The sequence below is a fragment of the Mustela nigripes genome, chromosome 7, assembly GCF_022355385.1.
Source record: "Mustela nigripes isolate SB6536 chromosome 7, MUSNIG.SB6536, whole genome shotgun sequence".
NCBI lineage: Eukaryota > Metazoa > Chordata > Mammalia > Carnivora > Mustelidae > Mustela > Mustela nigripes.
Window position 1 is genome coordinate 114,928,480 of NC_081563.1, and position 13,679 is coordinate 114,942,158.

General features: G+C 39.4%; 1 protein-coding gene and 1 pseudogene across 2 annotated transcripts in view; one reads left to right on the forward strand and one right to left on the reverse strand.

The window, feature by feature from the left end:
* The window catches only part of ASXL1 (ASXL transcriptional regulator 1), a 77,985-nt gene that overhangs the window by 52,275 nt on the left and 12,031 nt on the right, over window positions 1-13,679 (forward strand). The gene's annotated exons all lie outside the window — the stretch shown is intronic.
* Window positions 457-1,117, reverse strand: LOC132022715 (small ubiquitin-related modifier 2-like; annotated as a pseudogene).

A 13,679-nucleotide genomic window follows, 5' to 3' on the forward strand; every position in this document is an offset into this window, starting at 1 on the left:
CCCATCTGTACTTTATATTGATCAAAATAAACCATTAGCCATTTAGTTAAACCAACAACAACAATAATGTGCTTGTGCACATACATGGTTACTGTATGTATAATAAGGAATGGGGAAGGGGACAATGAAAGAATCAAGAAAACTATACTGTAGTAGTCAGGATATGTGGACCCAAATTGCAGCTTTCTCATTGAGAATGTCGTCTTGGTCTGTAGGAAGAGGTTTTTTTTGTTGATTTTTGAAGATTTTACATATTCATTTGAGAGGGAGAGAGACATAGCACAAACAGACAAGAGGGAGAGGGAGAAGCAGGCTCCTCGCTAAGCTTGGAGCCCCATGTGGGGCTCAATCCCAGAACCTGGAGATCATGACCCGAGTTGAAGGCACATGCCCAACCATCTGAGCCATCCAGGTGCTCAGAAACAGAGTTTTAGAATAAAGTAGCACATTCCGTTCTTAGTAGACACCTGTCTGCTGCTGGAGTACATCCAGCATTTTTTGGTTTGGTCATTCTCCATTTCCAACTGTGCAGTTATGTCTGTCTCATTGACTGGATGCCCATGGAATCGGAACCTGATCTGCTGCATAGACAAACCCTGTTATTGACAATGGGCTTTCATGAGTTTACTGAGTGGTGGTGTGTGCCTTTTAAGCTGCGCTATAGAACTGTCCTGCTTTGTCACCTTGAAGTTAATAGGATTGTTGTTCTCAGTCTTGACTCCATTCCTTGGGCTTTTCAGTGGTCCTGGTGAGTGCCAGAGTCTCAGGTGTCACTTGACCAAAGATGTGTCCCCGGTCTTCCCTGAGCGAGCACCCAAGCAGCACCAGGAGTGGCAGAAGAAGGGCCATTTACTTTCTAGAAAGCTCCCCTGGGTGGCTTAGTGAGTTAAGCCTTTGCCTTCAGTTTAGGTCATGATCTCAGGGTCCTGAGATCGAGCCCTGCATTGGGCGCTCTGCTCAGCAGGGAGCCTGGCCCCTACCTGCCTGCCTCTGCCTAGTTATGATCACTCTCTCTGTCAAATAAATACATAAAATGTTAAAATACATATATAAAAATTCATTTGATATTTATGAATTGGCGTTCTGCAGTAAGGAAAAGCCACCTTTTTTCCGTCATTTGTTTATTCATTATGGATTTGTGTATTCTTACTTTACTATTGAGTTGTTACTGTTAATAGCTTTATTTTTTATTTATTTATTTTTTAAAGGATTTATTTAACAGACAAGATCACAAGTAGGCAGAGAGGCAGGCAGAGAGAGAGGAGGAAGTAGGCTTCCTGCGGAGCAAAGAGCCCAGTGTGGGGCTCCATCCCAGGACCCTGGGATCATGACCTGAGCTGAAGGCAGAGGCTTTAACCCACTGAGCCACCCAGGCGCCTCCTGTTGATAGCTTTAATGCATGAAATTGTGCAAAGGCGGCCCACTGGACTCCCTTCACTATGGCTTTTGTGTCCTGACAGGTCCCCCTTATTCCACACATTTTTTTTACTTTTTTGCTTTCTGGCCCAGCAAGATGTCTGGGCTTACTAGCTTACATTTTCCAGCCCCAGCTTTGGAATCAACCATATTGCCAGGGAACTCAGAATAGTGTACCTGTATACATCTATGTTTGTTTTTGTAGTTGTCTGTCTTTACATATTGGTTCAGAGTAATACCTTCAGTTCTAGTCTCTTAACGGCAGGGTTCATCCGAGCTTTACCCCTTTCCATATTTATGATTTGCTGCTCCAACTGGTGAAAATCCTGGCTCTCATTGTCTACTTTGTATCTTATCATTTGCTTAGTTCAGAATAAACATTTAATAGTTTCGTAATTTCAGGCCAATTCCACTGTGAAAAACAAATCTGTTAAAAGGAGGGCTCACTGTTTATGGTTTATTTTATTTTTGAACCCAGTGTATGTAGTTAAAATAGTGTGTTCACAAGTTACTTTGGGCTAGGTCCATCCCTTCCCTCCTGCAGTGTGCTTATATTAGTCATTTGAAACACTTTAAAGTTTTCTGCTAGTGCCACAGTACTTTGTCTTCTCAAGGGTCTGGGAAAACAGGTACTCCTAATATATTGCTGTTAGGAATATAAATCCATGCAGCATTTTTTGAGGGGGATTTGGCATTGTTAACAAAATTAGTGTTTACATTTCACCTTTAACGCCTTTCACCTTTCTACTACAGGAACTTACCGTGAAGATAGACCTTTAACAATACAAAAGTAGAGATTCACGAGGTTATTCAATACAGTATTTCTGGGGCACCTGGGTGGCTCAGTCATCAAGCATCTGCCTTCTACTCAGGTCATCAGGGAGAAGGAGAAGCAGGCTTCCCATAGAGCAGGGAGCCTGACGCGGGGCTCCATCCCAGGACCCTGGGATCAGGATCTGAGCCGCAGGCAGAAGCTTCACGAGCAACCCAGATGCCCCAATAAATAAAATCTTTAAAAAAAAAAAAAAGGCAGTATTTTTATTTGTGAAATGTTAAAAGCCACCTAAATGCCAGTCCATGGGTGAATGGGTGTGTAAATAAACTTTGGTATCTGCATCATGGAATTTTATGCAGCTGAGAATGAGTGAAGACTATCTATGAAATGATAGAGTGATTTGAAGGATATATGGTTACATGAAAAAAGCAAGTGCAAAATAGTGTGTATGGCATCCAGTTTGTCAAAGGAGAAATAAAATAGATGTGTATATAATCATCTGTGCAAAAAGAACCCCAAAAAGAAACCAGAAACTAATGAAACTGGTTACCCAGCAGGGGGGGTGGGTAAGAGTGGAGTGCGCAGTTGGGGGTAAGGTGGGAAGAGAAGGGGTGAGGGCAGCGTCAGTTCTCTGAACCTAACCTTCTGTGTAGTTTGGGCTTTTATAACCATGCTGTGTCTCATACTTAAAAATTAAGTAAAACAGGGACGCCTGGGTGGCTCAGTTGGTTAAGCGGCTGCCTTCGGCTCAGGTCATGATCCCAGCGTCCTGGGATCGAGTCCCACATCGGGCTCCTTGCTTGGCGGGGAGCCTGCTTCTCCCTCTGCCTCTGCCTGCCACTCTGTCTGCCTGTGCTTGCTTTCGCTTCTCTCTCTATGACAAATAAATAAATAAAATCTTTAAAAAAAAAAATTAAGTAAAACAAAAAAGATGAGTAAAAACCAAAAAGGTTTACAAACAGAAAAGATGAAGCTAATACTGTTAATGGTGATAAAATGCTTGCTATGATCAGACACATCAGTTTCAGTCTTCCTTCTGAAGGTTGGTGTGGGAGCCATCCTTTCTTCTGTTGTTTCTCCTGGTCTGTTTGTGTGTGTGTGTGTGTGTGTTGGGGGCAACTGTCCTGAGAAATTTCCTGGGGCACAGAACTGTTAGTGCTAAAACTGGCAAAGTCCCAGACAAATTGGGGTGAGTTGGTTACCCTGTTTGACCTACATCTGTCAGTTTTCAGGGGCTTTCCCTTTATCACCACCTTGGGAGTTCTTTTCAACTATCTTCTGTGATGAGATTTCTCTTCTAGATCTTGTGTCGATTTAATTTTTGTTTTAGTTTAGTTAGGTTTGTTTATTGTTGTTATTATTTGTGGAACAGATTCACCAGTTACTTCTAGGAGGTAAATTATTTGAAATGTTACATATCTTTATCCTGTGTTCCATGCTGGATTATTGGTTTGACTTAAGAATTTTAGAAGAAGGGTGCCTGGCTTGTCCAGTCGAAAGAGCGTGTGACTCAGTCTTGGAGGCATGGGCTTGAGCATCATGTTGGGTGTAGAGATTACTTAAATAAACCTTAAAAAAAAAAAAAAAGAATTTTAGAAATTAATACATTCTGGGGTGCCAGGGTAGTACAATCAGTTAAACGTCTGACTCCTGCTTTTGGCTCAGGTCGTGATCTCAGGGTCATGAGATCGAGCCCTATGTTGGACTCTGTGCCCATTGAGGAGTTTGCTTGAAACTCTTCTCACCCTCCTTCTGCCCCTCCCCACCCCCACTGACACATACTCTCTCTCTAAAATAAATTAAAACAACAACAAAAAAAAAACAACTACATTCTCCGAAACTGCTCTTGAGAAGCGTGATGCCATTCTGATTCCTTGGTGAAATGTTCTCTCTGAATGGAAGATTTTAGGATATCTTTTTCAATTCTCTTTCTGAAATTTCATGGTGCAGTGCTGTGGAATGGGTCTTTTTTCATTCATTGTGAGGGCATTTTGCCTTATTGAATCTGGAAACTCAGATTCATTCCTCAAACTCATTTGGGGAAAACATCCTTATATTTTGGCCTTTTCTGTTTTCTTAGAACTTCTGTTTGTTGTGAGACTTTCTTTCTTCTTTTAAAGATTTTTATATATTTTTCAGAGAGAGAGAGCACAGGCAGAGTGGCAGGCAGAGGCAGAGAGAGAAGCAGGCTCCCGGTGAGCAAGGAGCCAGATCCCAGGACCCTGGGATCATGACCTGAGCCGAAGGCAAGCAGCTTAACTGACTGAGCCATCCAGGCGTCTCATGTTGTGGGACTTTCTTAATGCAGCCTATTTTCTTTTTCTTCTGAGTCAGTTCTTTGGAATATTACCTATTTGTTGTTGTTTCTGGGAGTTTTGTTTTGTATCATTTTGTGTTTCTAGTGGATTGCTCACATTCACTGATGTTCCTTTATTTCTTATTATTTTTTAAAATACTGATGTTCCTTTATTTCTTATTATTTTTTAAAATAATCTGTACTTTTTGTTTTGGGGCTGTCTCTTTGAGAACATTTACTGTGAAATCTTCATTATCTCTGTTTCCTTTCATGTCTTTTGGGTTTGGTTGCTGTTTAATCTGACAGTTGTGCTATTTGGTGGCCCTTGATAGGTCGTTCAGGGGAGAGAACTGGCAGATTCTGTGCTTGCGGGCACTGTTGTTGGATGTGATGGAGAAGGGAGACCCAGATCCCTTTTGTTTGTTCGTTTTCTTTTTTGAATCCCCAATTCTCTGCCAGAAGGTGTTTCCTCTTAGGCTGGTCACTTTTTCTGGGAAGAGAAATCCTTTCCTCTCTTACTAGCAAGCTGAGAGCAGGCTACGGATGAGGTTGTAGGGCTGCCACTGTGCAGAGAGCTTTGGGAGCCAGATTGGAAAAGGGAGCTGTTGGTGTTACTGTTTTTTATGTCATCTTTGACTTACTGGTCCTTTTTAGAGCAAGGCATCTCACATCCTCCCTCATTCCTTGACCTGGTATCTTCTATTCTGGACCCTTTCTGGTTCAGTACAACCAGAATTAAATCTCCTATTTTTTTCTGAGGCTAGAGGTGGATATTGCCTGATTGTTTGGGGACAGAGAGGAGACCTGAGGGGTCTTAACTTCCGGCTCACACTTCCAACAAGTTCTCCTATTTTCATTCCCGTGTCTTGTCCCTGTGTGCAGTGATTCCTGGACCTTTAATCACTGTCCTCTTGAGCGTTTTGCAGTACTCACTGGCCATATTTTTGGCTTTTCCCTCTGTAGCCTCAGACTTCAGTTTTTCCCTGCTGAGTCAGTTACTACCTGTCTTCCTGCTATCCGTTTTCCAAAATTCTGTTGACGTATCTCACCTGCCTTTTCCTCCCCCTTTCCCTTTTCCATCTATACCTTTATTATTCCCTTAGAGTCATTCTAAAGAGGCTTCAGGAAAGTGCAGAGAATTGTGTCCATTTCACCAATGTTTAAATGGAAATTCAGGCCTTTGTGCAAAGAAAATGAGTAACGACTTCGACTTCCACACCTCCACACCAGAACCTACCCTACTCCTGTCCCTTCACCTGCCACCCAGACCTGTGGCCCTTGTTCTTTCCCAGTAGCAACCACTATCATCAATGTGTATCCTTCCTATTCATGTAGATCCATTAAAGATGTGTAGTCTGTTTATTAGGCATATTTTAATTTCTTTCAATTACTGTTTTCAGTAGTGTATCATACCAATATACCTGATGTTATTTATCCAGTCCCCTCTTATGGATGTTTAGGTTTTTTGTTTGTTTGTTTTTACTATTACAAATACTACTACAATAATCTCCGTTTACTTTTGTAGTCACCATTTGCAGATGAGTAAGAGTTTTTCCAGAGAACTGTTTCCTTAACATTTTAATGGGTAAAATGGAGATGATTTAGAGGCTTTCTTTGAGGCTTGATGAAAACATTTCACTGATTTAAAAAAGGGGGGATTTATTTATTTATGTATTTGAGAGAAAGCACACATAAACAGGAGTGGGGGGAGGAAAAGAGGAAGAGGGTGGGGAAAGGAATCTCAAGCGGACTCAGTGCTGAGCTTGGAGCCCAGTGAGAGTCTCCATCCCACAACCCTGAGATCATGACCAGAGCTGAAACCTAGAGTCAGATGCTTAACTGCCTGAACCACCCAGGTGCTTCTGCAACCATCATTTTTGACCACAATTTGATTTTATCCTATAAAGTTGAAGATATGCCTCCCCTCACATTCAGTAATTCTACTCTTAGGTATATAACCTAAGGAAATTCTTACATATACAAGGAAGTTCATAATCTCATTGTTTGTAATAGCAAAACATAATAAACAATATATTGTAAGCAACTAATATCCATCGGACAAAAGAATGGTAAATAAATTGTGGTGTATCTATAGAATGAATAACAGAAATGGAAAGAAATGCACTTGTATGTATCAATAGGTAGGGAGGTCAGGAACATAGAATTGGATAAACAGCAAGTCTCAGAAGAGTATGTACAGTATGCTGTTGATACAAAGCTAATTCAAAAGCATGTAAAATTTAAAAATATGTTATTTAAGAATCTATACATATCTAGTTGAACCATTACAAAAAATAAAAGTCAAACGCAAAATTCAGAAAACTCATTAGCTGCGGAGAAAAGAGGACAGAATCCAAAGTGGCAACCAGGAGGATTGATGGGATTGGTAATGTTGTACTTATTAAGGTGGGTTTTTATTGTTCTTTATCCTTTAGTTACGTTTTTTTTGGGTTTTATTTTAATTTAAATTTAAGTAATTAACGTATAGTATATTATTAGCTTCAGAGGTAGAGGGCAGTGTTTCCTCAGTCTCACAGAATACCCAGTGCTCATTACATTTATGGGCCCTCCTTAGTGTCCATCACCCAGTTACCCTATCACAACCTCTCCCCTCCAGCAACCCTCAGTTTGTTTCCTAGGTCATTAATATTTTTTTAAATTTTATTTTGTACCTGTGATGAGAAAAGTAGAATTCTGAAACTTCCAGATCTCTTCAAAAATTTTACTGAGAGACATGTTTTCTCTATCGTCCGTAATCTCTTTAACAATTCTGAAATCTAAAATATATTTTTTAAGGATTTATTTCATAGAGAGAGTGCTCATACGCACTGGGAAAGGAGCTGGAGAGGGAGAGAGAAAGAAGCAGACTCCCTGCTGAGCACAGAGCCCAACTTGGGGCTCCATCCCATGATCCTGAGATCCCAGCCTGAGCTGAAACCAAGAGTCAGAGGTGAAACCAACCAACTGAGCTACCCAGGCATCCCTAAAATCTAAAATATTTTGAGAACTGAGAAAAATTTTTCCTAACTCATTTGGCAGTAAAACCTGTCTTGTACTAAACTCATTTGATGGCAGAACTCTGATCCGGACTGACAAGGCAATTTATTTTAGTTGATATATGCATACATGTTATTTGAAAAAAATGTTAAAGAGTGTTTAATATATGATATATTAAAACTATATGCACTGTATTCACCCCCCAAATTCAAGAAATCCTGAATTCTAAAGCACATCTAGATCCAAGGATTTCAGAGGAGGGCTCATAGACCTGTGGTCATATCACCATTGACTAGAAACTTTGCAGTGATGGGTGACAAATCATAGATGAGAATTTGTTTTATTTCTGGTTGATGGAAGCTTCTTTTTTGTCTTTAAGAAGACAAAAAACTCAGTTTTTTTTTTCTTTTTAAACTGTATTCCAAGAGTGTGTTCATTTTTAAAATAACAGCTCTTTTCTTTCTTTGACAGCTATAATGACTGCTTGTGATAATACAAGTGAAGTTCAAATTCAGTAGAACTTTTTAAACATTAAGTATTTTTTAAAATGAAGTCTTTTCTAAACCATACACAGGTTGTTTTGCTAGTTTTAATTCCTCTTCAGGATTCATATAATAAAATCAAAGCATCACTTATGGACCATTTTCTTCCATTGTCCAAAGTTGAAGTTTACCCTTGGATCTGTAAACTTTTTGTACACATTAATAGTTTTTTTTTTTTTTTTAAGATTTTATTTATTTATTTGACAGAGATCACAAGGAGGCAGAAACAGGCAGAGAGGGAGGGGTGGGGAAGCAGGCTCCCTGCTGAGCAGAGAGCCGGATGTGGGGCTCAGTCCCAAGACCCTGAGATCATGACCAGGCGCCCCACATTAATAGTTTTTATGTGGTTTTTACAAATTCTGATTAAATTCGCTATGTTTTCAGAACTGTCAAATTCGGTAAGGCATTTTTTTTTTTTTTTTTTTTTTTTTTTTAAAGATTTTTATTTATTTGTTAGAGAGAGAGATACAGAGCGCAAGCACAGGCAGACAGAGTGGCAGGCTAGAGGCAGAGGGAGAAGCAGGCTCCCTGCCAAGCAAGGAGCCCGATGTGGGACTCCATCCCAGGACGCTGGGATCATGACCTGAGCCGAAGGCAGCCGCTTAACCAACTGAGCCACCCAGGCGTCCCTCGGTAAGGCATTTTTAACCCAGCTTTATTAGGATGGAACTCACAGAAAGTGTACAGTTCAATGGCTCTTAGTGTATTCAAAAGTCATGTAGTCATCGCTATAATCTGATCCCAGAACATTTTCATCACTCCCAAAAGAAACCCCATATCCTTTAGTGGTTACTTTCTGTTCCTCTTTTATCCTGTTCTCTTGTTGCTCAATTACTAGAGCTTTCTAAAAAAGTGGGTCCTCTCTTTTTCTTTTCTTTTTTTCAAGAGTGTCTTGGTTCTTGTGGCCCTTTGCAGAGTCAGATTGTATTAAAAAAAAAAAAAAAGTTTCACTGAGATTTTACTGAATTTACAAATCATTTTGGGGAGAATTGGCATCTTTACAATGTTGAGTTTTGTAATACAGAAAATGGTGTGGCTCTTTTTAAAGTTTAAACCTTTCTTTATAAAGTTTTGTTTTCTTCATAAGATGATTGTATTTCTTTTGTGAAATTTGTCCTTGAGTATCTTATATTCTTATATATTACATTTTCTAATTGGTGATGTTATTGCTGAGTTTTTAATGCGCTCTTGAATCTCACAACCTTGCTGAATTTCTTACTAGGTCTGAATCTCTTGGCTCTTCAGTGTAGATAATTATACTGTCTGGAAAGGAGAACACTTTCTCTTTTAATCTCTCTCTCTCTCTCTTTTTTTTTTTTTTTAAAGATTTTATTTATTTATTTGAGAGAGAGAATTCTGGTATACTGTTGAATAGTTGGCATGCTCTTAGTTTTTAATAATTTATACTCAATAGCTCTCAGATCAGCCTTCCCTAAGAAGCCATATGCTCTGAATTTGTTTTATCAGCTCGACAAAGAAAGAAAAGGCATAGCTGAGATTTATTTTATCTGTTTTTCCAGTTTAGAATCTAATCTTGGGCAATTGAAATTTCATCCATTGAAATTTTAGTGTTCGGGTCTATTCATGTTTGGGGCTTGTTACGTTCACAGGGCCTTTTATTATTGTTTTTTAAAAATATCTGACTTGGGGGGGGGCACCAAGTGGGTGGCTCAGTTAAGCATCTGCATTCTGCCTTAGGCTCAGGTCATGATCCTGGGGTCCTGGTATCTAGCCCTGTGTTGGGCTCCCTGCTCATGTTTTTTCCTCTCCCGGCTGCTCCCCCATTTGTGCTGTCTCTCTGTCAAATAAAATCTTTGAAAAAACGATCTTTTAAAAAAAAATTTGCAAACCTGACTGGGGATACCTGGCTGGCTTAGTTGGTAGAGCATGCGACTCTTGATCTTGGGATTGTAAATTTGAGCCCTATGTTGGGTGTAAAGATTACTTAAAAATAAAATCTTGAAAAAAATCTGACTTAGGGGAAAATATTCAGGTTTATTTATTTAGTAGTAGTATTTTCATCAGTAGCTTCTTTTCCAGTTGCCTTGCCAAACTAATATACTTTGTATATTTTAAGAACACTTACTTGTGTTAGGGGGTGAATATGGGTAAAAAGTATAGGCAAGTATTCTTTGTGCTGCTTTTACTCTTCCAGCTTTTCTGTAAATACGAAATTATTTCCAAAGAAAGTGTTTAAAATGTATTTGTTTTGTAAAAGTAACACATGCCCATGATCAATATTTAAAAGGATACAGAACAAAGAACTCCTGCAACTGGGGGCGCCTGGGTGGCTCAGTGGGTTAATAAGCCTTTGCCTTTGTCTCAGGTCATGATCTCAGGGTCCTGGGATTGAGTCCCACATCGAGGGCTCTCTGCTGAGTGGGGAGTTTGCTTCCCCCCCTCTCTCTGCCTGCCGCTCTGCCTACTTGTGATCTCTGTCAAATAAATAAATAAAATCTTAAACAAACAAACAAAAAGACTCAAAGATGTGCAAAAGACTTGAACAGATACTTCAAAAAGGAAGATAAGAGAATGGCCAGTAAGCATATGAAAAAGTGCTCGATATCTTTAGTTATCAGAAAAATGAAAAATAAAACCCCCATGAGATACCAGTGGATCTCCTGGCATGGCTACATATGATGAGGATTTGGAGCATCTGGAACTCCATACTGTGCTGCTGGGAGTGGAAATCTTTGGAAACCACTGGACGTTTTTTTCTTGTTTATTTTATTCTCTTAAGATTTGTTGAATGTTGAATGTCATCAACATTAGACTGACACAAAAGAATATACCGTATGATTCCATAAAGGCCATAAATAGGCAAAATGAATTTTTTGTGATAGAAATAAGAACAATTGTCTCAGTGGGGTGGTAGGGCAGTGTAGAGTCGGGGTTGACTAGAAAGGGGAACAGTGGAACTTTTAGGGATGTTGGACATGTTCTATATCTTGATAAGCACTTGTCAGACTCATCAGATAGTGTATTTAAGATCTGTGCATTTTACTTTATAAAGTTATACCTTATTTTTAAAAGTAAGAAAAAGGATACACGGGGTATACATTGATCCAAGAGCATTCCCCTATATAAGTGCAATATAATTATCACACTCAGGAAATTTAGCATTAATTGCAACCCTTCTCTATCTACTATGCAGTTACATTTAAATTCCACAGTATTGTCTTTCATAACATTTTATATCAGGTTTCAACAAAGGATCACTCACTACCTATTAACTTTTTTAAAAAAGTTTCTTGATAGAAAATACCCTTGCAAAAAAATCGACGTCTTGAGTTTGAGAGCATAGTACGTGATTCCTACAATTCTCAGTAGCCCATTTCATTTGTTTCAGATGTCTACAGTTAATGTTTGGAAATTTATGATATCAGATGTCTAAAGTTTATATGGAAAGATTAAGGATCTTTAAAAAGGCAGAATTAGAATTGCAGATCTTGCTTTCATTTTCTTAAATGTTTTGTTCTGTTTGCTTTTTACTGAAAATACATGGCTTTGGAAATTTGGGGTAGCTTGAATTGCAAACAAGTGGGCAGTATTTCTGTTCAATAATGAGATTTGTAGTCAACACTAGGTTCCCCTAGACTCTCTGGGACCTAAAGAATGGAAATTTGCTTTTGTGTTTAGTGACTTAGCTGTCAAAGAAGCAGTTAGTATTATAATTGTTTAAATGTTATTTTTTGATCACAAAAGAATATACATTAATTGTAGAGAATACCCCAAACAAAAAGAAAGCCCTCACAACTCTGCCACCTAGAGGTGCAGTGGCTAACACACGTGAGGAGTATCCCTCTTGTCTTTTGTCTGCACACATGCTTACACAATTTTGTTTTTTAAATAGATGATGTAATCATAATGTATGAATTTAGCTGCTTAATTCACTTGGTGCATCAACAGCATTTCTCATTAAATAGTCTACAGTTTTACTTCAAATGACTGTCCATAGTAGTGTTAAAAATTCTGGAGTTACTTTTTATTTTAAAACTTTTTTATCGTAAAAATGTAAGAGTAAAATACATGCAGCATAAGTGTTCAGCTTAATGATGTCATAAAGTAAAACACCCTCATACCTGCCACTCAGATCACGACTTGGAGTGTGGCTGGCATCCAGCTGCCCCTCGTACACTTTCCCATTCACAGCGCCCTTCTTCCCTTAAAGGTTGGCTACCATTCTGTTTCAGAGTTCTGTTCTTGGCTTTTCTTGATTGCTTCCCAGCTGTGTTTGCATCCCCAGCAGTGTAGTTTAGTTTTGCCTGTTTTTGAACTTATTACAAATGGAGTCATTACAGTGTGCATTCTTCTGTGTCTGGCTTCTTCCAGGCAGCATTTTGTTTTTCACATTCATTTATATTGCTGTAGTTCTTTTTTTTTAGATTTTATTTATTTATTTGACAGAGAGATATCACAAGTACGCAGAGAGGCAGGCAGAAAGAGATGGGGAAGAAGCAGGTCCCCTGCTGAGCAGGGAGCCCGATACAGGACTCGTTCCCAGGACCCTGAGATCATGACCTGAGATGAAGGCAGAGGCTTAACCCACTGAGCCACCCAGGCATCCGCAGTTTATTTTTTATTGTGTGCTACCATGTTTTGATTCTGCTGATGGTGGGCACTTTGGTTGTATATGGTGCAGGTTTTATAGATGTCGCTGCCATGAACACCGGCTGTGCTTTGAGGTGTGTGTGTATGTATGTGTGCACGTGCATGCATGCATTTCTCTAGGGAATCCAACTGTAGGATTGACATTGCTGGGTTTTAGGCTGTTTCTGCCTTCAGCTGTGCCAGATGACGCCAAACTATTCTCAAACGGTTGGATCCATTTTCTGTGTACCTGTTTCTCATCCTCATTAGCGCTACTTGGTATTGTTTTTAAACCTTCTTTAAAATTTTTATTTATTTATTTAATTTATTTGACAGAGAGAGACAGAGAGGGAATACAAGCAGGGGAAGCGGGAGAGGGAGAGGCAGGCTTCCCTTGGAACAGGGAGCCCGGTGTGGGGCTCGATCCCAGGATGCTGGGATCATGACCTAAGCCAAAAGCAGACGCTCAACTATTGAGCCACCCAGCCACCCACTGCTTGGTATTGTTAAACTTTAATTTTAGCTGTTCTTACGGATGTAGTCATATCTCCTTGTGGCTTCATTTGCCTTATAGTGTGTTCTCCTTATATTGTTCGTCACGTTAAATAGGTTTATATGTGAATGTCAGCCATTTGGATATCCTGTTTGGCGCAGTACTTAATTCATGGTCTTTTGCCTCTTCTTTTCCTGGGTTTCCTTTTTCTTATTGATTTATGTAGTTTAGATACATGATCTTTATCAGTTACATGAGTTGCAGATACCTTCTCCAACATTGTAGGTAGCTTGCCCTTTTTACTCCATTAATGGTGTCTTGTACAGAACAGAGGATCTTAATTTTAATGTAGTTCTGTTGATTGACTTTCTCCTTTCAGAGATTAATGCTTTCCATGTCCTGTGTGAGTCTTAGAAATGGAAGTGTTGGCTTAAAAGGTTTTTAGATTTTCACTTACAATGTACTGTACTCTGCCACTGGCAGTGCGTGAACCTTTGTGTTGGCTTAAGAGGTTTTTAGATTTTCACTTACAATGTACTGTACTCTGCCACTGGCAGTGCGTGAACCTTT